This window comes from Calidris pugnax, unplaced genomic scaffold, assembly GCF_001431845.1.
Source record: "Calidris pugnax isolate Ruff unplaced genomic scaffold, ASM143184v1 scaffold24, whole genome shotgun sequence".
NCBI classification, from domain to species: Eukaryota; Metazoa; Chordata; class Aves; order Charadriiformes; family Scolopacidae; genus Calidris; species Calidris pugnax.
The window spans coordinates 12,925,169-12,947,532 of NW_015090922.1; the positions used below are offsets into that span (position 1 = coordinate 12,925,169).

General features: G+C 44.3%; 1 long non-coding RNA gene across 1 annotated transcript; it reads right to left on the reverse strand.

Annotated features, from left to right (window-relative positions):
• Positions 1-4,467: 4,467 nt before the first annotated feature.
• LOC106893019 lies at positions 4,468-21,900 on the reverse strand. Its single transcript, XR_001412972.1, has 3 exons — positions 21,754-21,900; positions 20,776-20,936; positions 4,468-4,776 (listed from the first exon to the last, which is right to left on the reverse strand). It is a non-coding gene; the product is annotated as an uncharacterized LOC106893019 (long non-coding RNA).
• Positions 21,901-22,364: the final 464 nt, after the last annotated feature.

Below are 22,364 nucleotides of genomic sequence, written 5' to 3' on the forward strand. Positions count from 1 at the left end.
GGGTTTAATATTTTTCCTAGAACTTTTTTTTTTTTTTTTTTTTTTTTTTTTTTTTTTACCCCGCCCGCCCGCAAAAAAAAAAAAAAAAAAAAAAAAAAGGCCTCACCCACGGGGTTACTAAATGAGATCTCCCCCCGCATCCAGCGCAGTCCGGCAAAATATTCCCCACCTCGCTCTGCAAAGCCATGAAGGGGGTGGGGTGGGGGGGTTCATGGCTGGTGGCGCTGATTTAAAAGATAAGAGGTTTCCTCTCCTTGTAGGAGCCGCGTATACCCTGGGCTTGTGCCGGCGGGGGGGGGGTAAGGGGATGGCCATGAGTTCTGAGGTAAAAATCTCGAGTCTTGGCAGGGATTTCACTAAAGGTGCGTTTGGGCAAATCGGGCAAAGTTTTCAAACTTGCAAATGTATTTTCCAGCCACGTAGTGTACATGAAACCGATGGATAATTCAACAAATAGCTGCAGTGTTGGCAGAGCTCAGTGAGAGGCCTACCTGTCGTCTCCTACAACCACAAGGCTTATTTCAGGACCGCAAATACATTATTAAACTTTGGGGGCCCAAGTCTTGAGTTTTCTGACCTAAGTTTGAAAACAAATTGCCAGATGCACCTCAATCAAAATTACCTACTTCCGTATCCATTGCAATAGTTACTTAGTTGATACTTAGACAGTGCTTCCAAGTGAATAGTATGTTATACCTGTCTACTCGTTGCTGTCATTACACAGACCAGAGCCATGGCTCTCACTTCACACACGAGAGAGGTTTCGCTCTTCTCCGCTCCTCGCAGTCGTTTTGTTTTATAGGCTGTATAAAGGGGATGTGCTCAGGAAGGGACTGCCATGAACAAGCTCTCCACAAAAATTCTGTTGAGTTTTTCCCTCAGAATATCAATTTAAATTCTCAGGCTGGCTCTCTTCCCAGAGGTAATCCCGTGTCCCCCCTGAACTCAGGAGCAAAGGGGAGAAACCAGAACAAGGCCTGGTTTCTCAAAATAGTCAGAGGCCCCTTCATCAAGCCTAGTGCCTCGCATCTGTTCTGCCTCACCTTGTGATCACCATAGACTTAAATTTGGCCTTCAGCCTTGAAATCTGAAGTTACTATTTTGTGATATGTTAGCTTTTTAGGCCGCCTTTCCATTTAGATGCATTTATGGCCCAAAAATCAAGCACAGCTAAACCATTGTCTTTTCAAGCTCTTGACAACATTTTAGAAAGGTTTAATGTATAGCTAGATGGATGAAATACTTTTCAAAGACAGCATAAGTGCCAAGATTATTGCTGTGCACAGTTCCTCGAGCCTCTGCAATATGAAAAAGGAGCAAACCCCCAGCCGTGGTCAGGCCATGCTCGATGCAGGTAGATGGGGCATTGAGAGGGCTTCAAGCAGTTCTGCTCCTCCCCGTGCCCCCTTTGGTTCAGTTTTAAGGATTGCTTTTGATGTTCCCAACTTCTTTACAGTCCCAGAGGCATGAATCACCACAGACAAGTTCTTGACCAAAAAAAATTCATCACCCGCTCTAGATTTGGGATAAAAGCGGCACAGCACCGCTCCGGGTGCCTGTGTGTCGCACCCTCGAATCTGGAGCAGAGCAGAGCAGAGCGCTGGCATGTCTGTCTGGAGCAAAACCATCTTCTTGTGGAGACGCTAGCTTGGGCCCTGGCAATGAAACGCCCACACGTGCCTGGTGCTGGGCCTGGTTTACCAAGCCCTTTCCCTGGTGTCTGTCCTTTATCCTCACAGTATCTTGGAGAGGCAGAGCATCGTGACGCCCAGCTTCATAGGCAGCTTACTCAGGTGCCAAGGCTCAAGAAATCCATTGAGATGAGGTACATAGACCTTTCTGTGAAGCAGGTCCCCAGGGATTTGGTGAAAAGTATATGGAAAGGCTGTTCCAAGACAGCCTGTTCTGCCTGCGTTCCTGTTCCTGGAATTTGCTACTGGCCGCCTCAGGAGCATCGAGGCCGTAAGAAGCATGAGGCTCACAGGGTAAATAAAGTGTAGGCTCTTTAATTATGGCCTAAGGATCTGCCATGGAGTAAGGACTTGAATGCAAGAATTTCAGGTCCCAGAGAACCTGACCACCACACTGTTTATTTCTGTATATGTCCGTTAAAGTATTGTGTATCTGTAATTTATTCAGTTCTTCGTCCTCTTTTTTGTTAGATTGTTTTCTCTAAAGGTAGAAGAGGTGGCCATTCAGAGTGCCCTCCCTCTACCATGTATTTCCTATGTCCCCTGGCTCTATGATCGCTTTCTCTCCCCTTTTTCTGTTCTTGTGTATCTCCTTTTTTCCATCTGCATTTTCCTCCAGCAGCACCCATTTCCTGTGGGTTTCATCACCACCCCCACCCTGCTTCCATCTGTTGAAGAGATCAGCCACGAAGTTAACTTGCAATTACACTACCGGTGAAATTACACCAACACTTACAGCGGCATCACCAGGCATTAAAGCCAACACCCGGGTGAAATTAACGGGAGAGGGGGGAACTCATCCCTCTGGCAAACAGGTTGCCAGCAATCTCAGGTCTGTAAAACAACAGCAGCTTCTGAGGTGTGTTGAGGCCAGGGTCCTCTCTCGGTAGCCCCGAGGGGCAGAATTGCTTTCCAGCAGCCCCGCTACGCTCTGCAGCTGCATGTGCCGTGAGAGGCAGGGAAATAATACATCAAATGACCGGCCGCAGCTGCGGGCTACGGCGCTGACACCTCTGACAGCAGTAATGGGAATTGACTCTTAATTTCTCTGTCACAATGGTCCAGGATAGCTCCACCAACTCGGACTTTTTAACATGATAATTTCTCTCTCTGGTATGTAATTTAATAGATTTGTCAGTGTTTGTGGGCTGTACTTTTTTTTTCTTTCCCCCTCCACGCAAAAATAGAGTCTTATAAAAGTCCAGTTTCAGGATTGAGGCAAAAAAATAGAAAAGCAACTTGAGGTACAAGGTTAGATTAGCTGCATAGGCCGGTAATTTTCACAGTTACTTTATGCAGTATATTTAATATTGTATAAAGTCAATTTATTCTGTCATTTTAATAATGCTTTAAGGGATCGTGCAGACTGACATATACAGAGCGCTGAGCAATGGTATAAAACGCTATAGCTGCCTCCTCAAGTTTTGCTATGTCATTTCCATGTAGATTATAGTAATAATTTCAACAACCTAATTAGAAACCAATTGCGAATTTAGTAAGTTAACTTCTCAGGTAAGCAGAAAAAAGTTCTCTGCTTATAATGAGTGCTAAAACTTAGCATTTAACTAACCGCTACATACAGAGGGAAAATAGCTTATGGCTGTATTTGCATAAGGGGTCTCCCTTTTTTTATTCTTTGTCTGTAAAAGAGAACCTGCCACCCTGAGAAGGCCTTCATCCCCAGTTCCAGCTTTAAGTGGCGCAGCCAATGCCATGGGTCTAAAACTAGGGTGTCGATCAGTATTTAGCCACTCAGATGTACTTGGAATGCCCATTCAGCCCTTAGTAAGGAAAAACTTTGCAAAATTTTAAGGTGATAAATGAGGTATCTCTATTTCTGATATCCAGAGAGCATCTATTGATAAAACAACCCAGAATGCTGAAAACTGGGAGGAATTGGGGTGACTGCTCATCCAGCTACCTGGGCCTCACCCGGATGGCAGCAGCGGTTAGTTAAAAATAGAGGTTTGTTGGCTGTGTTGGATGGAAGACGCCGCCTCTAACATAAACACAGTTGTGGGAATAGCTGTGCTTTTTCCTTATGGGTTTGGAAAGCTTTGCCCTGTCCTTTGTGCCTGGTCCCTGAAGGAGTCACACCCGAACTGCACAGTGCCTGGAAGTCACTGGGATTGCACTCCTTCCCTGATGGAATAGGACAGGGGGATTCCTCACACCGCCGGGTTTCACTGCCTCAATGCTGAAGGCGATGCAGGCACGTCCAAATTAGGATTTCAGTGACTCAGGTGGGGCTAGCAAGGCAGCTCTAGCAGGGTGCTGCTTAACACCAACCAGTGGGCTTCAGACCCACTCAAGAAGCCCTTCGTTAGAGAACACAGCGCTCTATTTAGGGGATTACATGGCTCCACTCCTCAAGGCTAGATGTTGCAAAGCTGATTCAGGTGACCTAAAGCCGAGACGTTAACTACACTGTGACCATTCACTAAAATGAAAGGAGATGGGAGAGTCCAAAAAAGTAGATAGGTGCCCTCACATAAAACTGAGAGAGGCTGGAGGAAAATGCAAAATCTAATCCCAGGCTCTGGACTAGGATTAAGAGTAGAAAGCCAGTGGGGCTCACAATCTTTTCTTTTTTTCTTTTTTTTTTCTTTTTTTAAGAGATAAACAACTGCTTCCATTTTATGAGGATTTCTGATGGAACATTGTCCATAAACCTGCAGTATTTTCTGGACCCCTTACAAGGAAAACATAGCTGTAAGTCTTCATCTCACCAGCAGATCATTCTGCAAGATGAGAAAGCTGCCTGGGCAGAGGCAGTAGCGGATCCCCTTTCTAAACCATGTTCTTGAAGTACAAGAATAGCTGGCCCTCAGCGCTAATTATGAGCAAGATCTTGCTTTTTCTGTACTTCATTTTCTAAAGTACTTTAATAGGGGGGAAAGCATAAAAACTGTATTTGCTCCAAGATAACAGAAATCCCACAGTCATTGTCTATAGTGCAGTCCTGTTTTCCAAGGGCTGAAAGTAGGTAACACTTACAAGAGGCAGCATAAAGTCCAGGAAATCGCAGAGTATATTCCAATGTCTTCAGATGCTGCAAAGGCTTCTTTTTCTTCCCTTTGATGAACTGTAAGAGAAAGAGAAAGTCTACAAGAGTGACTTCCACACGTGGGCCAGACACCTCCATCCCTGGGAGTCACCGTCACCGCGCTTAGAGCTGCACGGGGTGCATTGCAAGCCGTAGGGATGGCGTGCTGCCTGTCTGCGGGCACGGTGACGGACCCCTTCGGTTTGATGGGTATGGCTGAAAACGTACTTGCAAACGTGCAGCGGCTGGAGTTTGCCATTTTCAGTGGGAAAATGCGTACAAAATATGCTTATTCACCAGCCAGCCTACACCTTTGTCACCGGCTTGGTTTCAGTTTGCCCAAAACCAAGCTCACAAAATATGGAGCGAAGAACGAGTGTAATAGAATTAATAAATTTGACAAAATGCATCCAAGGAAATGATGCTGAGGCTACCATTTAAACTGCCCCTTGTGTGGAGATCTGGGAAGACAACAGTTGAGGAAGGACTTGGCAATTCTCCATTTTGATGGAAAGAGACGGCTAGAGGTAAAAAATGTTTTGCCAGGACAGAAGACAGTTTCCTTTGGTGGCTTTCTACATTGGAGTTTTTCATCCTAACATATTTATTTTTTTATTAGCCAACAAAAATAACAGAATAATAGCTAACTCCTATTAAAAAAACTACTGGGGGAGGCAAAGCAGTGCTTATAATAGAGTTATTGCTGCAACCTTAATTAGGGCATAGTGCCAAATACCTCTGTGATGAAAAACAAATCAATGTAACGATGCTTTCCCATGTGGGGGAAATGAAATGTCACAAAATACTTTGCACACTTCCTACTGGGGACCAGAGCATACAGGACTGATTTGCAACAGAAGGCAAAAGGATTTTGTTCAGAATTGGTGCAAGTAGACAGACAACTCCTGGATGTGAAGTTTAAAATATGTTTTCATTTTCTAATGACAGCAAAGGATGAAGCACTTTCCAACTATAAAATTTCAAATATAGTATAAAATCTGACTAGACTAAATGCAGTATATCTACTTCCCTTTTTCACCCAAATAGACATTGTTTCACCTCAACTGAAACTGCTCTGGAAAGTCAAACTATGTCATTTAGTCTTGTGCTCTACAGTCCTGCGCATTTAAAGTGATTTTTGTCCACATACTGACAGTTGAAGAACCCCATCTCTGTTGAAGTCAGTAGGTATTTTGCAGGCTTTCTTTCAGCCAGTCACATCTCGAGCATCTTATTCACTTTTTCCTCTATCTGTACTCAGGCAGCCTTTCAGAGGAGTTTATCCACATAAGGACTGACTAAATACTGAGCAAACAGTTCAGAATTTGGCTGTCTTTTATAAATAATGATTCAAAGGTTTGATTTAGCTACAGATGAGCCTGAGCCACAAAAACTGCATCTGGCTCCTAACTGTGTCAACTCCCATGGCAGAGATTTTTTTTTCCCAGCATGTTTTATTTCAGCCAAAGCTTGGCCTGAAAGTTCATGCAGAAAGACAAACTGTGAATCAGAAGTCCGTATCAGTGCTCCGGGTGAAGTGCGTACCAAGATAGCCTGCAGCCACATGCCAGCTTGCCATTGACCTTTTATCTGCATAAATAGTCGTGACCTTTGGACTGCTCAAATTAGTGCTAGCTGCTCCAGCAGTCAAGTATCACAACCCTCTTCTGCTCAGGCCCCATCTCTTTGCCTCTAACCGCTCGCGCCAGCTCCTTCGCCGGGCGATGGAGGTAGGCGGGGGCACGGGGCAGCTTTTGTACCTCTGTGGACATCCTCTGCCTCAGAGGAAATCCACCACTGGTTGGGTAAGACCATACTAAAGCCTCACTACATTGACTGAGCCACGAAGAGAAGACTGAGTGAAGAAGCTGACAATCTGCCTTTGGACTGACACTTTTCTATAGGGCACAATAAATGCTCGCCTTCGCTCTTACTTTAATTTATCCCGTCTTCTCATTAAAACCTCAAACCAGGGCAATAAGTCCTAGGAGAGTTTTAAAATCAAAAGAAATAAATCCTTACCAAAATAATTATTCTTTTGTTAAGCATCAAAAGTTAATTGTTTTGCTTAAAAGCTGTAGTAGATCACTAAACGACGGATCTCTTTTTAAAATATAATCTACTTTTTATTCAGTGGACCGTAAGATGTAAGGATTTATGCCCATTATTGTCTCAGTAGACCAGAGCTAGCATGCTCTCTCATGTAAATAAACATTTAGCCCTACTTCAAAATACATCATTTGTGTCCCTGAAACCACAGCAGTTTTAGTTATTTTTGGAAATAGGTATTTGCATAGTTTTACAAGCATTTTTTTTCCCAATTGTTTAGAAGAGAGCCTTTGGTTGCTTAAATGACAATATTGACTAGACCTGGAAAAAAAAAAAAGTGGGATACTTATAATGATATAAAGTAGGAAAAAAATGCAAACATTTTCAAGGTTCTCCAAGATGATGACTGCACAGACTTATTTCAAAGGGAGGTTACTATCCCTGAAATTCACTCCAAAGCTCTTTTTTTTTCTGATTTCCTTTAACTAGAGCTTTTTTCTCTTTGGCTGTTTCCATCATGGGATGGCAGATACCAAGTGTGTTTTCCAACCTGTTGTACATTGTCTGCCCGATGCTTTAAAAATTCCGCTGACTCCTATTATGTCTTCCGGAGACGTTTTTAATTGCACCCAGGAAAACTGCCAGGCAAGTGGTGAGACAGCCAGTCACTAATCCCTGTGCTTTTAAAACTAAATTTGAGGGAGCCATCCCACAAGTAAGAGCAGGAGCTGCACGCTGAAGCACCTCTGCCGCCTTTGGCAGCCGCGTTGGAAGGGAACTCATCGTTCTGCTGCATCAGGCCCTCCAGCTCCCCAACAGGGTCTCACCCACAGTGGTTTGGAGGGGAGCTGAATTTCACCTCACGTTTCAGGAATATCTTCTCACTGGAAGGGCTGCAATGCCACCAGTATGGTCCTTGGTCAACCACCCAAAAAACAAGTGTCCTGCCTCCCTCCCAGGAGGATGATCTGGACAAGGGCCATGAGCTCAGAGAACGAGTCAGGAGGGTGCAAGACCTGCAGACGTGTCTATATGGTGTGTGATTACTGTGGGTACAAGGGCTTCTTGCTCCTATTTCTGTGAGCAGTTGGATGGAAACAAGACCCTACGACTCTCAAAGTCCACGTGCCAAATTGCGGCATCTCCCTCTAGTTATACCTAAGAAAGGGCCTTTATGTCTCACCAGAGCAGCAGATGAAGGGAGGGCTGGGCTGGAGCCTTCTCCTCTGCAGCTACCCAGCCCCTTACGCACAAGCTGCATTACAGCTGCAGGGAGCAAAAATGTGGGCTCCCCTTGCTGAAACATTGGCAGCACATCACTGTTTACAACTGGAATTCTTGCTGCCTGCTTTTACCAATGACAACTCAGGACAGGAATAGGAAACTTCACATGATGATGAGGTCAACTTTTTTTCACTTGTCCACTGCCCCCCGACGAGCACAAAGCTGCTGTTAAAATTGATGATTGCTTGCACAAAATTGAGCTTGAGCCACGATTTTGAGCTGGCTCTTTTGTGCTATCTTTTATAGCACTTCCAACAGCAGCACGCTCATTTGAAACTTTGAAAAGCAATTTGGTTTGCTTTCATTTCTCCCTCAGTTCAGCCCTCCCGCCTTGATTGTCTGTGGTCGCACCAGGAGCAATTTTAACTCGAGCCATTCTCGAGTGAAAGAGAAGGCCACGCGCGTGTTAGCATAGCGCGTTTAACTCGTGTTTCTTTCATCTGTGATTAATATTAAATCTATTGAGCTCCATAAATAAGTAATTCACTTACAAACCTGTCAAACCAATAGTAATTTCTTCCCCTCGGAGTTTACAACTCTGAGGTGTCCCTCCTAATGGCTTCATTTCCTTTGGGTACCTGGAGGATAAAACCAGTCAGACAACTTCCATGTGTGGAAGAAGGAGAGCTGCTCAGCTAGCTGTTCTCCTCTGTCCCCATCCCACCACATTCAATGTACATCAACGTGCATAAAAACGTGGAGTGGGAATAAAATAACCACTTTACATGTCACTTCTGCTGTGGTGGTTTGTGCGTGTGAAGCAGACTCCTGCTTGGCCTTCTGGTTTGGATCACAGCCCTGTAAAATAATTTCTACCAAGAGACCAGGGATCTGTTTCTGTTCTCATGCAAATGAAATTAGTGGAATTACATAAGCATAAAATCAGGGGCAAATGAGAGGAAACTCTTGCTTGCTCTTTTGTGCTTTTATGGAGTTGGGCTCCTTGAAGACAAAGGAGACAATGCTCTGTTAGAAGATTGGAAGCGTGTCATCAGGCACCTGGTCTCAGGAGGCCTAGCCACGGCATTTAAGACTTGCAAGCCACGTGATGCATATGGGTAGCTGGGTGTCAAAGGGTGAAAATAAACTCCCTGAGTTGGGAAGCCCCTTAGAGCTAAGGAAAAGGAAAAACTAAGGAGAGAGGCGTGGGGGTCTAGATGAAATCCCATCCCCTCTCCAGCTTGTCCAGGTGCCTATATCAAAGCTGTAGGGAAGGGTCTCCTTATATCCAGGGATCCTTTTCTAAAAATAATTGTGTAGGATCTCTCTTTGGAAGTGATGATGGGAGTGCTTTCCCTCAAAACCCACCCCAGCACCGTTTCAGGCTGTGTGCTGTGCTGGTACTGGGCTAAAGCTCTTTATCCGTGGGAATTCTCCTCCCTCCACCATTAGCTGCATATGTAAAGCCCTGCATAAGCCATTGTAGTCTCTGGGATCTGGGGGTGTAGAGAGGAATGGAAGAAATCTTGTAGCAGAATATATTTAGCTTCCATCTCTTCCAGGATGCTCCTTCACACCTCCCAGTGAAGTGCATCCAGCCCTGTACCGAGCCGTGGAAACGCAGCAGAACCGGCAGAGCTTTCTGCCTTGATGAAGGGGCCTGGATTTATGCTTCAAAAAAGCAGCTTCAGTACTGAAAGCATAAAAGGGACCCCCCAAGTTATTTGACAAAAGACATTTTAAACACAGTCCGTGGGAGAGAAGCTAAGTTCGTTCCTAATACTATTCAGCTAGACTGAAAGGAAACTAACATTTTATGGCTGTGCAGAAATAAAAAATGGGATCAAGATTATTGGCTAAGAGGGCAGAAATCACATTTACTAAGCTGCCTTTTGTCTGCAATGTTTGGTCTTCACTGTTTTTCACTTAACAAGACTGCAGAACTTATTACTTGTCCTTAAGGAGTTCTACTGTACGTAGGGAGTAACCAGCTCGTGGTTATCTGCTGTGACCAAAATGCTGACATTTTGAAATGGATGTTATTCATTGCAACCGCTTTGACTGAGGGCATTTCATATGGAAACAATTAAGAGGCAGAAAGCATATCATAACAAAGGAATGAGAAGAAAGATCAGGAAGTAGGAGCAGATTGGATCAGTCTCTAAAAATGGATACAGTATTTACTCTTAGCGATTATAATAAATCTAAAACTTGAATTGCCACAGGAGAGCAGACATGACTCTGAATGGTAGGTTTTCTTATGCAATCTAAGAGGAAACCATTCACATTAATGATGAATGTAAAATTTAGGTCCAGGATAGAACAAAATGTAACTTATTTCATATGTGTGCAGAATGGAGGGAGTCTGACAATACCATGTCTAAAAAGTGGTCACAACAGGAAATTACAGAGAAATAAAAAGAAAATAGGAAAGAAAAATATAGTCTATATGCATTTCTGTAAATGCACAGTGAAAATGTAAATGTATGTTGAGGAGCACTCACAGAGATTTGCCCATCTTCTTGAGACCCATCTAAATGCAACTGGAAACAAAAAAAGGCTAAAGAACAAAATCCATTTCTAAGAGGTGTGTAGTCTTACAGGCAGGAAATACCCAGGGGAGGGTTTTTTCCCCCACTACTATGAGAGAACGAGCAAGGTAATTACTGGAAAGCATATATTGTAATAAAGAATTCCGAAACACTATTTAATACTTCTGTCTGGTTGAGTAATTAAATGAACAGAACATCAGTGCTAAGCAATGCAAGATAGACTGTCAGTCATACACAGCTGGGAGCCAGGATGTCCATGTCCCTCAGTTCCTAAAATAATCATCTGTCTTTGCAGGAAAGTTTGGAAATCACTTTCAGTAGCTGCCAAAACCAGGTCTCTGAGTGCCATAACTGCCATGCCTCGGTGCTCTATGCATACTCGCACACAGTATTTCAACATGTTCCAAAAACTGGAGTGAATTTAACTGAAACTTGCACTGTTAGGCGATAGCAAACTGCCATCTAACTCCTCCCTCTTGACCACTGTCTAGGAGTCTAATTTCTATTGCTGCTGAAATTGTTTTATGAGTGACCTCACCAGAGCCAGGAGTTGGCTTAATGTCTTGTTGTGAGCAGCTAATGGTTCTGCTGACAATAACTCAGAGCTGGCGTGAGTCAGAGCAGAAATATTTAATGCCTTACGACTGGGTGAACATCCCATTCATGCTGTTGGCTTACCTGGCAAAGGGGATGTCAGGTGTTGATGCCTTCATTCCTGTTCGAACACCCTGCTTCCCCCTTAAATTACAGTAATGCCTGAGTAGAAGGCATCTCACATTCTTCAGGAAGCTGAGAACTGTGCAAATGCCCACTAAAACTGGCTTTAATCACTCAGGGCAATCGCTCAAGTTGCCAGCTGGAAACCTATGCTATTTCCAGTCCTTTCCTAACTTTGGGAAATGCTTTTTCCTAAGCAGTAGAGAAGTGGAGCGTGGCAGGAGGTGGGTGGTTGGGAGAAGGGGTAGCCCTGCGTGGAATGGGAGCTTCATCCATCTACTGACCGGCCACAGAAAGCAGCAGTTGCAGAACGAGTAATCCTGGGGGCCACCGGCATTTTAGAATGAGCTACGTATTTGACATAGTTTCTGCAGAAGATCCCTTTAAATAGTAAAACTTTCGCACATTTGTATTCAGAGCTCTTGCAATTTTATTTTTAAAGGGAACGTAGGTGTTCATGAACAGTGGGTGTGAGACTGACAGCACTAGACCAGAGCTCTCCCTTTGCAGAATCACTGCTGCATCGATTACTATACTGCAAACTCCTGTCATGAAAATACCCAGGATTGAGAGGGTCTTCCCATCCCTGTGCTTATTTTGCCTTTGCCCTCGCAGCTGAAGCTGCCCCAAAGGGAACCAGCAGCTAAGATGGCCCGTGTGTGTGTCAAACACTTGCTAGAACATACACAAGATTATCAAGCCTTGCAGGCAGTAATTACTGTTAAGCTTTAGCAATGCATTTGGATTTTGCACTCCATTGCCACAGAAGTAGCTTTTTGCATGACGTCACGAGTTCTCTGACACATCCTTAAGTAACATGTTTGGGTCTAATTTTTCTTTATTTGCTGCCTTATTGTTCTTAAAAAAATAAACAGCTTAGACTCAGTACCCAACTTTGGAAATATCAAAGGTTCTTACCAGGTTTCCAAGGGCTGACGAGACACCCAAAAGAATGCCTGCTGATCTCGTAAAGAAAACAACCTGAAGTACGCTGTTTTCCATAGCTGGGGTAGTTTATGCCTCTAAGCATAATTGAATAGATGACTGCAAATGCGAAATGATCACGCTGGGCTTCCAAGACTTTATCCCACTCAGAAATACCTCCTGAAAAAAACTCCATGGCAGAATCCCTCTGAACATTTAAAAAGCCTCTTTTTATTCCTTACCTGCTCCTTGAGCCGTCTGTTCTGCACGTGATAAGGTCAGGAGTGGTGCCAGTACAGTGTAGAAACTTTCCCTTTCCTGTGGTGTGCTATGAGTATTACTAAATTAAGTAAATTCCTACATTTTCCTCCAAGACTATAGGCATGCAATTTCTTTCCAGCTATTTCCCTGAATGCAGTCCTCATGCTAATCTGCTTTGGCTTTTGCTACAAGTTATTAGGAGGAATTCTTCTTTAGCCTATATTTTATTTCTTTGCTTCCTTTGAATAATTTAGGGTCAAGTTATAATTTTCTGTCACTGGCTGTAGTCTTGCACAGAGAAGAGCAAAATTCTTCTCATTTTTGTCATTTTTTTCTCCCCAGCTAATTGGAGTAGTTTCATTAACGTGCTATGCTTGTATGCTCAGCCCCCTGCTAACCATCTTAAGAGTTGCTTTTTCCTTGCACATTCCATAGGCAAAATCAGAGGTGGGTCAAAGCATCATGCCAGTTCTGGATGCTAGAGAAAATGGAGGCAGGAGCTGCCTGGCACTGAGTCCCCCCCTGAAGTCCCTCTGGCATCTGCCTGCCAGATTAGAGGGGGCTGCCATCAGGCTTCAACTGGAAGAGACCGATGCCTTGGACCTGCCTTTTCACGTGCCGCCTGAGAAATCTGATTTCCAAAGTTCATCTCCTTTCATAGTGCTAGAAAATTCCGTTACACAGACAGAGATTCTGTTATAAAAGTGATATAAATGCTGTTATGCAAACAGATCAGGCCTGGGGCTCTGAACTAGCTGTGAGCCCAAAGACTAGGTCTGGGTTAGTCCCAGGTTTGCCCCTGCAGAGAAACCATGTGCAAAACAGCAACAGAGCCACTTGCTGCAAGGTCATCTAAGGCTCCTTGTGCGTTCTCCTGATTTTATGGTGGGATCTTTTGTGACGAGTTTCAGCCCTGCCTTCCTTCTGTTAATTATTTTTTTTTTTTTTTTAAGTACTTTTGCTGTAGTCAGTTCTCTGCAGCACCGTTTTCTTTGCTTTGAATTGACCGAGAATCTGGGTTAAAGTGACTGAATGATGTGACAACAAAGGAGTGATTGTCATCAGGTCCAAAGAATTTGATATGCTGTCGGTTATAAAATGTACTCGGACAGCCCAAGTTCTGTGCCAGATTAATATTTGATGTCATTGGACTTGACTGGCTGTAACCGAAAGAGCTGGGGCCATTGTTGGGAAAATGGCCATCTCCCTTTCAGGGGGAAGTTTGGGCTCATAGGAGCTGACAGCCTGACAGCCCCATCTCCCATTTACCCCGAAGCACCAGTTGGTGTGAGCAATGACAATGCAAGTTTCCCCATATTTAATCACCGATAGGTCAAATTCTCTTTGCAATCCCTGGGTATTGTGTGTACTTTCTATTATCAGCAACAACTTTGCTTCTTCCAGCAGTTCAGAGGGTATCGGTGCATGGCTCCTCTCCACAGCAGCTACTCCCTCTCTCTTCCTCCTCCCTCCCCAGACATCCCCACCTCTCCTCGTGCCCGAGGTAGCAGCAAGAGCCCAATTTCTCCAGACAAGACAACGGGACCTGTACCGATCTGCCTCAGCCTCCTCCGCTCATTCAGTAGCAGCAGGCACTATTTAATTGTGGTCGCAGCGACAGCCACCCGTACATCGGGTAGAGGGAAGCTGGAGGGTGCACGTCTGGTTGGTGAAACAGCCCAAACGCAGGCTCCACGGAGAGGCCCTCCCCATGCCAGGATCCGCTCCCAGCATCAGCCTTTCAACACCAGGAGGATTGTGGCTTGATGCCTTGCAGCACCGTGCTGGGCACCACGGAGTGCTGGGGGAGTGCATGGAGGATCACGCTGGAGGACAGAATTTGCCCCAAGAACATTCATGCATTTGCTACCATTATTTGTTAAGAGTCGTTAAACAACACCTAGGATCCTAACATTTAACTCTGGCCCTACCTACGTACAGCTACATAGTAGTCAAATACGCTCAGAAATCCTAAATTCTCTCACACAAGGAGAAAACAATTTTGGGCTGCATCATTAACACTGTCCTAAATGGTCCTGGCTTTTTTTTGTTTGCTGATCCTTTGTCTTAACTTATCCAAAATATCTCTGGGCTAATGAGGACTACATGCCAGTGACACTTCATTTAAAAAGGAGGAAAAAAAAAAAAAAAAAAAGTTGGGGTTGTGGCACGTAGATATTAAAAAAATAAATCAAATAAAACTTGGCATTGTAAATGGAAATCAATGGACTGCAAAATTGTATTTGTTCTAGCTGGCTAGAGTACTTGCCGAGTTCCAAGCTGTTTGTCCCTTTCCGAGGAGAGACAGGGTCTGCTCCACGTGTACTATAATTGCAAGGCTATTGTGAAATAGGACTTGGGCCTTTCCACCTTCAAAACAGTTTATGCATACAAGAAAAAAAAAAAAATTAATCTCACAACAACCCACCAGACACAAATCCTAGCCCTCATTTACAGGGAGAATGAAGGGAGAGTGGATATTTTGTCTGAAGCCATGAAGCAAGTCTATGTTAGAGGTGAAATATTTGGCTCCCAGTCCCATTCTCACTGTGTCCCTCTTAAAATTCTTTCAGTATCTATGAACTGCAGGCAGCATAGTATCTGAATAATAATAATTAATGATAAAGCACTGCAGTGGGTGAGGGCAGCAGGTATACAGTTGCCCTGTAATTCCATGTGACAGCTGGCTAGTTGTAACTTCCAGCTCAGGGTCCCTGAAGATGTCACAGGGGACAATGTTGTTTCTCATCTGCACTGCTCTCAACTTCGCTGCTTTTCTGCAAATCTGATTCTTGATTTTTTTATAAATCTTAAGAAAACTGTGTATGACCTAGGACTCTGTTCAACTGAAATATTTGCATATTACCATGTGAAACAAATAAAACTGTTGCTGTTATGAACAGCCCATTTTCACCAACGTATCTACAATATCTACTTTTTGTCTTCTTCCCTATTCTGTGATGTTTATAATGATCATTATTCATATTACACACACAAAAAAGAAGCATTTCCTATATGTCCTCATTGACTCTCAGTGCCTCATAATTACCATACAAAAGCTAAATTGTTCTAAGGATTTTTATCACACTGAATCACATTGGTCAAAAGCCTTCCAAAACTCTTTTCCCAGGATTTTCATATGTACGGTCCTGAGAACTGAAGTTTTCATTTGACTTTCCAAAGACTAGGGGGTTTAAACTCATCACCTTGAGGATGGGAAGCCAATCAAATGCACCTTGCGAGGCTGACAAAGGTTGTTTTCAGGCTGGAGAAGGTACAACTGGACAGGAAGAGTGTGAATCAGAATAAGACCTGCCAGCTCTGACAACAGGAGAAGGTGAAAGCTAAAAAGAGGAGACAGGTAAAATAAGCATGGCTTATTCTTTGAAGTCTGAACAGATGATGCTTGAAGTTAGAACAATGCGGTAAAAGATTATTAGAACAAAATACAAAGAACCTGAAATTTGCGACTTTTAGCTCTGTCTGCAGGGGGTGCCTGTTCCAGCCACCAGGACTGTCCTACCAAAGAGATGTATCTTCTAAAACCATTCTCCAAAAATTTTAACTGTGTGGAGTATGCTATGCAAAGCAGTTATCAAAAAATAGATACTAGCTCTGTCCTTGATATTAAATAGGATCATTTGGATTACTGCAATCAAATATGAAAAAAAGAGCATTCATTACGAATGTGAATTTACATCCCCTCGATTGTAGAAATGATCAGAAGAGTATCTCATTTAAAATTAGCATTCTTTAACTAAGGCTTAAAAATTGAATTGATTGGAGAATAATAGCCTATCCAAATCTTTGCTGCCTTCAACTCTTGCATGTATTTATTACCAAAGTCTTTAAAATATGAAGAACTTTTTCTTAAGAAATATATAGACCATTATTGCTGCGATCGAGTGGCTCTCTACTTTAAAGGGTAGATTAGCCCCTAACCAAGCCACCTTGCTGTGCGGTTCAGACTCCCAACAGAGCCTTCCAGGGAGCCTGCCCAGCTCCAATTGTTTCAGTTACCTGCAAGCTAAAGAATGGTTAATTATTCTGTTCTCAACCAAATGGTTGACGTCTGTCAAGAACATCAGCCCAAGCCCACAGGATGCACTCAGTCCTTCTGGAAACACCCTAAACTCAGTCATCATTGTTGCAAATACCATCCCATCACTACTGCTGGGACCCTAGCTGGAGAGCTGAGGCACCAGTATCACCCAGCCCAGCACCAGGGGCTCCCCACACTTTGTACACCCCACTGTCATTCACAGACAGAGTCACAGCTGCTTTTCAGAACGAGAGGTATGAGGTCATGGAGACCTCTTTGGGAGTTGACTTCGCTGCTCCTGCTCTTATCTTTACTTTGAACTGGTATTATCTGTGATGGCTTTTTGTCTGTCTCCATCTTCCTGACGTGCATAGCTAGACACTACAGTGCAAATACTGTTGAAGGGGAACCATCTGAAGATTCCTGAAGATTCCTGAGCTCCATCATGCCCAGATAACATCTGAACTTGGGCACTCAACACTGCCACCCTCGCACCGAGCTCTCCAGGCTGGAGACAAAGCTTTTGGTTGCCCTGTGGACAAAAAGGGAATTTTTCTTCTTCTTTAGAGGTTATGTAAAGGGAAATACAGCCTTTTCCTTTACCATCATAACCTATCTGCAGCATATGGACAAGCGCTGACCAACAGCATAAAATGTTTGTAGAGTATGTGCTGAAGGAAAGGGAGATTATTTCTTGTGGATCATAATCTTTCTTTTCTGGTTCAGTGGTTTCTTATTCCATTTCTTGTCTGTTGGCAAACTATTTTCCCTTATATTTCAGAGGAAATGTGCTGAATGGCAGATCACAGGCTAGTCACTTGGCTGATGCCAAATGACATCTGTAAGTTGAGCTAAATCAAGTGATCTTTGGCCCTAAGAGAAGCAAAAGTCAACTATATGTACACAATACATACACACACAAAGGGCAGGGGAAAAAAAATAATAAAAAAAAAAAAGAGTGAAATTCAAACAACAGAAAAAATGAACCCACACCACTCCGAGGATTATAAGTAACTAAGCAGAACAAAGGTCTATCCCTAAATGCTAAAGATCAGTGTAAGAGTCTTTTTATGGCTGATAACATACATGCCCCACTGTCAGGCTGAGGACTTTTTATAGCCCAACAAAACCTAACAATCAGCTTTTGTGCAGCATGTGTCATAAAAAGAAAAAAAAACAAAAAAAGAGAGAGAGAGAGAGAGAAGTGCTCTACCAAGAAGGTCAAATTGTTATCTCCATTTCTCAGAAAGGAAAGCCGAGCAGTGGAGAGTGGAGGAAAGTTGCCCAAGGTGCCTTACTTAGAGAGGTGTAGGAGCGCAGAAGACGACTCCCCCAGCCCAGAAATGAGAAACAATTAGGAAAAGGCCAGTCCTGCTGCACTCGGGCAGTTTTACACACACCGCCCTGTTTATAGTAGGAACGTTTCCTAAACACTGATTCAGCCCCACCGGCCGCGCCGAGAGCGCCTGCGGCAGCCAGGACCGTGTCTGCGCTCGGGGACGGGCAGAGGAGCCAGTTCCTGCACCGTCAGCTGGAGTATGAAATTACAGCACTTCAGCTGCTTCGCAGGAGCGGCCGCCCGTGCCCGGCCGCCGCCGGGAAGGCGAGGTGCTCACCTTCAGTGGAACGGTGTGCACCACACCAGAGCTGGGGGAAGGAGCCGAGGGGGGACAGGTTGGGAAGAAAGGCATAGAATGGTTGAGGTTTGGAAGGGAACTTAAAGATCATCTAGTTCCAACCCCCTTGCCACGGAGAGGGACTAATCTATCGCTGTGCACCTGTCCCAGCTGGTGCATCCTCACCACACTTCTCCAGCCCCAGGATGCAGCTGGGAGCTGTGGCGCCGATGCCGAAGGCTGATCTGGCACGGTGTTTGTAGCTGTGCAGGGTCTGTCCCTCTGCAGAGCAGCCCGAGGGAAAGAGCCAGGCTCCTGACCCCATGGGACCACTCATCAACCCAAGGTCCCACTCCTAACCCCTCTGGGAAGCAAGTAAACCGCACGGAAACATTTATTGTGTGATTTAACATGAAAGTTACGGAGCAATTAAATCCAGTGCAGTAAACACTGAGGACTGCAAGAGGGGAGATAACTCCCCTTCCTCATGCCCTCCCACCCCCACGGAGTGGCAGGTTCCTTTTCTTGGTCCTAGTCTAATCCTTTGCCCATGAGGAACGGATTGCCCATCTGGGAAAAGCCTTGGCTGCATGCGCCACTGGCCTGGCCTGCTGAGCCTGGCTCCTCTGCACTGCCAGCGAGCGGAGGGCGAAGCTCTTGCCCCAGGGTTCAGAGTTCTCCACCAGGGAGGGAGGCCAGGATCGCTCTCCCTTTCCTTCTGCATGTGTGGGGAAAAAAATAAAAACCTCTCAGGATAACTCATTAACCCAAATTACCTTCCGTTCTTATCTCACTCTGCTGGTAAATTGCACTAACGGCCTTTCAGGAAGACTTTGAGAACCCTGCAAAGGTCCTCCACGTGACTTTTCAGACACGTTGGAGACCTGCCAGTGCCCATTCCTTGACTCGAACAAGCAGCCCCAGGAAGGGAAGCTGTAGCGCAGGGCTCGCCTCTTCAGGAAGGCTGCTCCATTTGCCTCCGGTTTACCCAGCATGGATCACAATCTGTGGTTTCCACATTTAAATCCCAGCAACGTCCTCTGCAGCCAGCTACCCTGTTGGTAGGTCTGCCTTGCAGCTCGATGTGGGAAAAGCCTAGGAGCAGTTAGTCTCCTGATAACGATGTATAGCACAATATGCGTCTATATGTTGTCATGGAGATGCCATGGGATACATCCGAGGGTTTTGCCGGTTGGATTTCTTCTGCATCACACGTTTGTACAGAAATTAGGTTTTGATGAAAATATAGTATCCAAAGTTTTCCAGAGAATAAGTGGAACATAGATCTGTGTCAGAGCAGATCAGGTCACCTTTTTCATGATAACTTGCATGGGCCTTATTTTTTTATTTTCCATTTAAATTGCTCCTGATTTTATATCCGCATAACATCACCAAGTTCAGAGAATTAAACTACTCAAAAATAATTGAGAGGGAAAAGAAGCAGGCCATATGTTTTAAAAGCAAGAATTAATAAATGTGAGATGACAGAATATGATACAGTGGGACTGAAATAACCAGTCGGGGAACCTTAACCTGAGACATCTGAAACCTCCATCATTTTCCACATTTACCTGATGTTTTTAAGGTAAACAACTTTACTTATTGTGTCTACCTTATTTTTTTTCTGCTTATTGTCTCACAAATTTAATAACAGGTATTTTCAGTTAAATGGTGTATTTATTTTTTTAAAAATCTTTTAAAAGGAGAAAGAATCAGCCATTTCTAAATCACACCTTCTCCGTAAAAGACAGATCACGTGGCCAATGGAAATCATATTCCAAATAGTGCAGTAAATGCCTGCAATCAAACAGGCCAAGGACCTATCAGCTAATTACATAACCAGACACAAACTTGATAAGCCACCACCAGCTCTCAACCTGCACAGCATCTTCAATCTGAGCATTTTTTAAAAAATATCATCTTAGCCTTTGTATATAACATCCTTACGGTACAGCTTTTCTATCTATCCACACAGTTAAACCTCTCACGTACCCAAGCTCTTGTCTAATTGTGCTAGGTGATTTTTTTAATTGTGCTTGCAAGTGACAGTCAGCTGTTGGCCTCCTTCTGAAGTTATTCAGATTTGAGATTACTCTAGAGGACCTGCTGCATTTTCATACCACCGCTAGTGCAGATCCACTGACTGAGAAAAGCTCCCTTGTGTCTGTTGACATGAATAATCCCCAACATTTTTAATATAGGCTGCCTGTGCCAGTTGGCTGACACTTGTGCTATGCCATGAATAAAAGCTATTTGATGACAGTTGAGAAATGGATGTGAGACACTTGCTGCTATATTTCCTCTCCTGTAAGGGAGCTAGTCCCTATTGTTGGTCATGTGCAGGAATGTAAAGATGTTAAAGGCAACTTGAACGCAGCCAGCAGTGATGTGGTAGCGCAGGGCAATACAGAGAAGCGAGACCCAAACCCTCTTCTAATAGCCTGCTGCTTATTTACCTTCCTCAAATGGCTTTGCTGCCTATAGGAAGTTTAAGTCCCTCTACGTTTTATAATATGCATTTTTAGCTAGAGCATCAAAACTGTGCCTTCACATCAACATAGAAATGATTCCTCTTCTTACCTAGCTAGAGAAAGCTTAGGTTTTTTTCTGTGTATCATATGAGTAACAGGATTAATAATGAATGGTTACTTACCATCAACTGCTGCTCTTCAAAAGACCCTCGTGTGTTTGTATCTGTGGGGTGTGCACTGTAGGAGAACCACGAATTCCTGGTGTGAAGAACATGCACTCCAGGAAAACCACATGGGACAGCAGCTCAGGTGACTCTGCATGAGCGTGTGTGGGCTGTTAGTGCTAGCAAGGAAGAAAAAGATAGGGATTTAAGGTAGAGTTGACAGAAGAAGAGGGAAAATATTTGGCTAATAGAAAATGGGAGATGGATTGAGGTGTCAGAGGAACAGAAAAAAGCAAGATTGAACCATCCAAGAGCAAGATAAAATGAGCAGAAAGGAGGGATGACTGGGGGAGTACAGGCAGGAGGAGGAGTGGGAGGAACGAGATCAAAGGCAAAGTAACATTACAGAGAACCTTGAAGGGGAAGACAGGGAGATTTAATTGAAGGCTGAGAGAGATGTGAAATCAGTGAGATTTGAGAGAAATGGGCTGGTGTGTCACAGGTGTGGGAATTTTAGCAGGAGACTTCAGAGCAAACAGGGGGGAAGAAGGTAAGAGGAGGCAAGGGAGGACAGACTGCTGCAGCATAAATATTTACTGCATGGATAAGAGTCTTGTGATGATGGATAGTAAGAGAAAGGTAGATTTTAAAGAAGATTTAATACATCCTAATACTTTTGGAGACAAAGCTTACAGATAACCCATTAAATCCCTTTTATTACCAAAACACCCCAACAAACATGATGTAGTTTACAGGACTAACAGGAAAAGAGAGCACATTATATTCAGCAGGCAAAAGTGCTTAAAAATATATCCAGTGGCCTGCTAAAAAAATCAACAAGAGAAGGGCTGTTATCCTCAAATGGAGAATAAAGTTTTCTCTCCCACTAAGCCCTTGCCAGAGTTTTCTCTGAAAACCTGACCCAGCTGAGAGAGGTGCTGCCATCTCCCCTGTCAGAGCTGCCACTGACAAAACACACCTGCTGTCATGACTCACCAGTAACAATGCTGCACCTTCAGTAGATGTTAACATGACACAGGTGGGCTCTCTCATCTCTGCCTATAGGCCTGGAGTTCTACAGAGCATCAAGCTCCTGTAGGGCACCTTGGACCTTCTTGGTGGTGGTGGTGGTGGTGGTGGTGGTGGTGGTGGTGGTGGGGGTGGTGGCGGCCGCATCCCCATTGGACGCCCCTGGCTTGCGGCAGGAGGCGAGGGGCAGGGCCAGGGGACCAGCTTTGAACGTTTTTGGCCTTCAGTGAACAGGGACAGGAGAAGTAATTTTCCCTCTGCAGTTTTACGCAGATATCGGTGTATTTTTAGGCTATCTCACAATGAGTAACACACTTTCAGACGTTTGCTGGGCAGGGACTGGAACCCTTGGGTGTGCAATGAATGGCCAGGGACAAACGCTCTGAGAGATCCCTGGGCTTGCAGTACGTGTGCTGCTGCTGCTGCTGCTGCTGCCACCTGGGACTTTGCACAAAGAGAGATGAGATGATGGAGATGCTTCACAGCTGTCTCTGGGAAAGCAAGTTTAGCAAATGGCTGAGAAAAGAACCTGCATGAAACCAGCTGAAGCAGCATGAGAAAAGACAGGGGGAATTGAA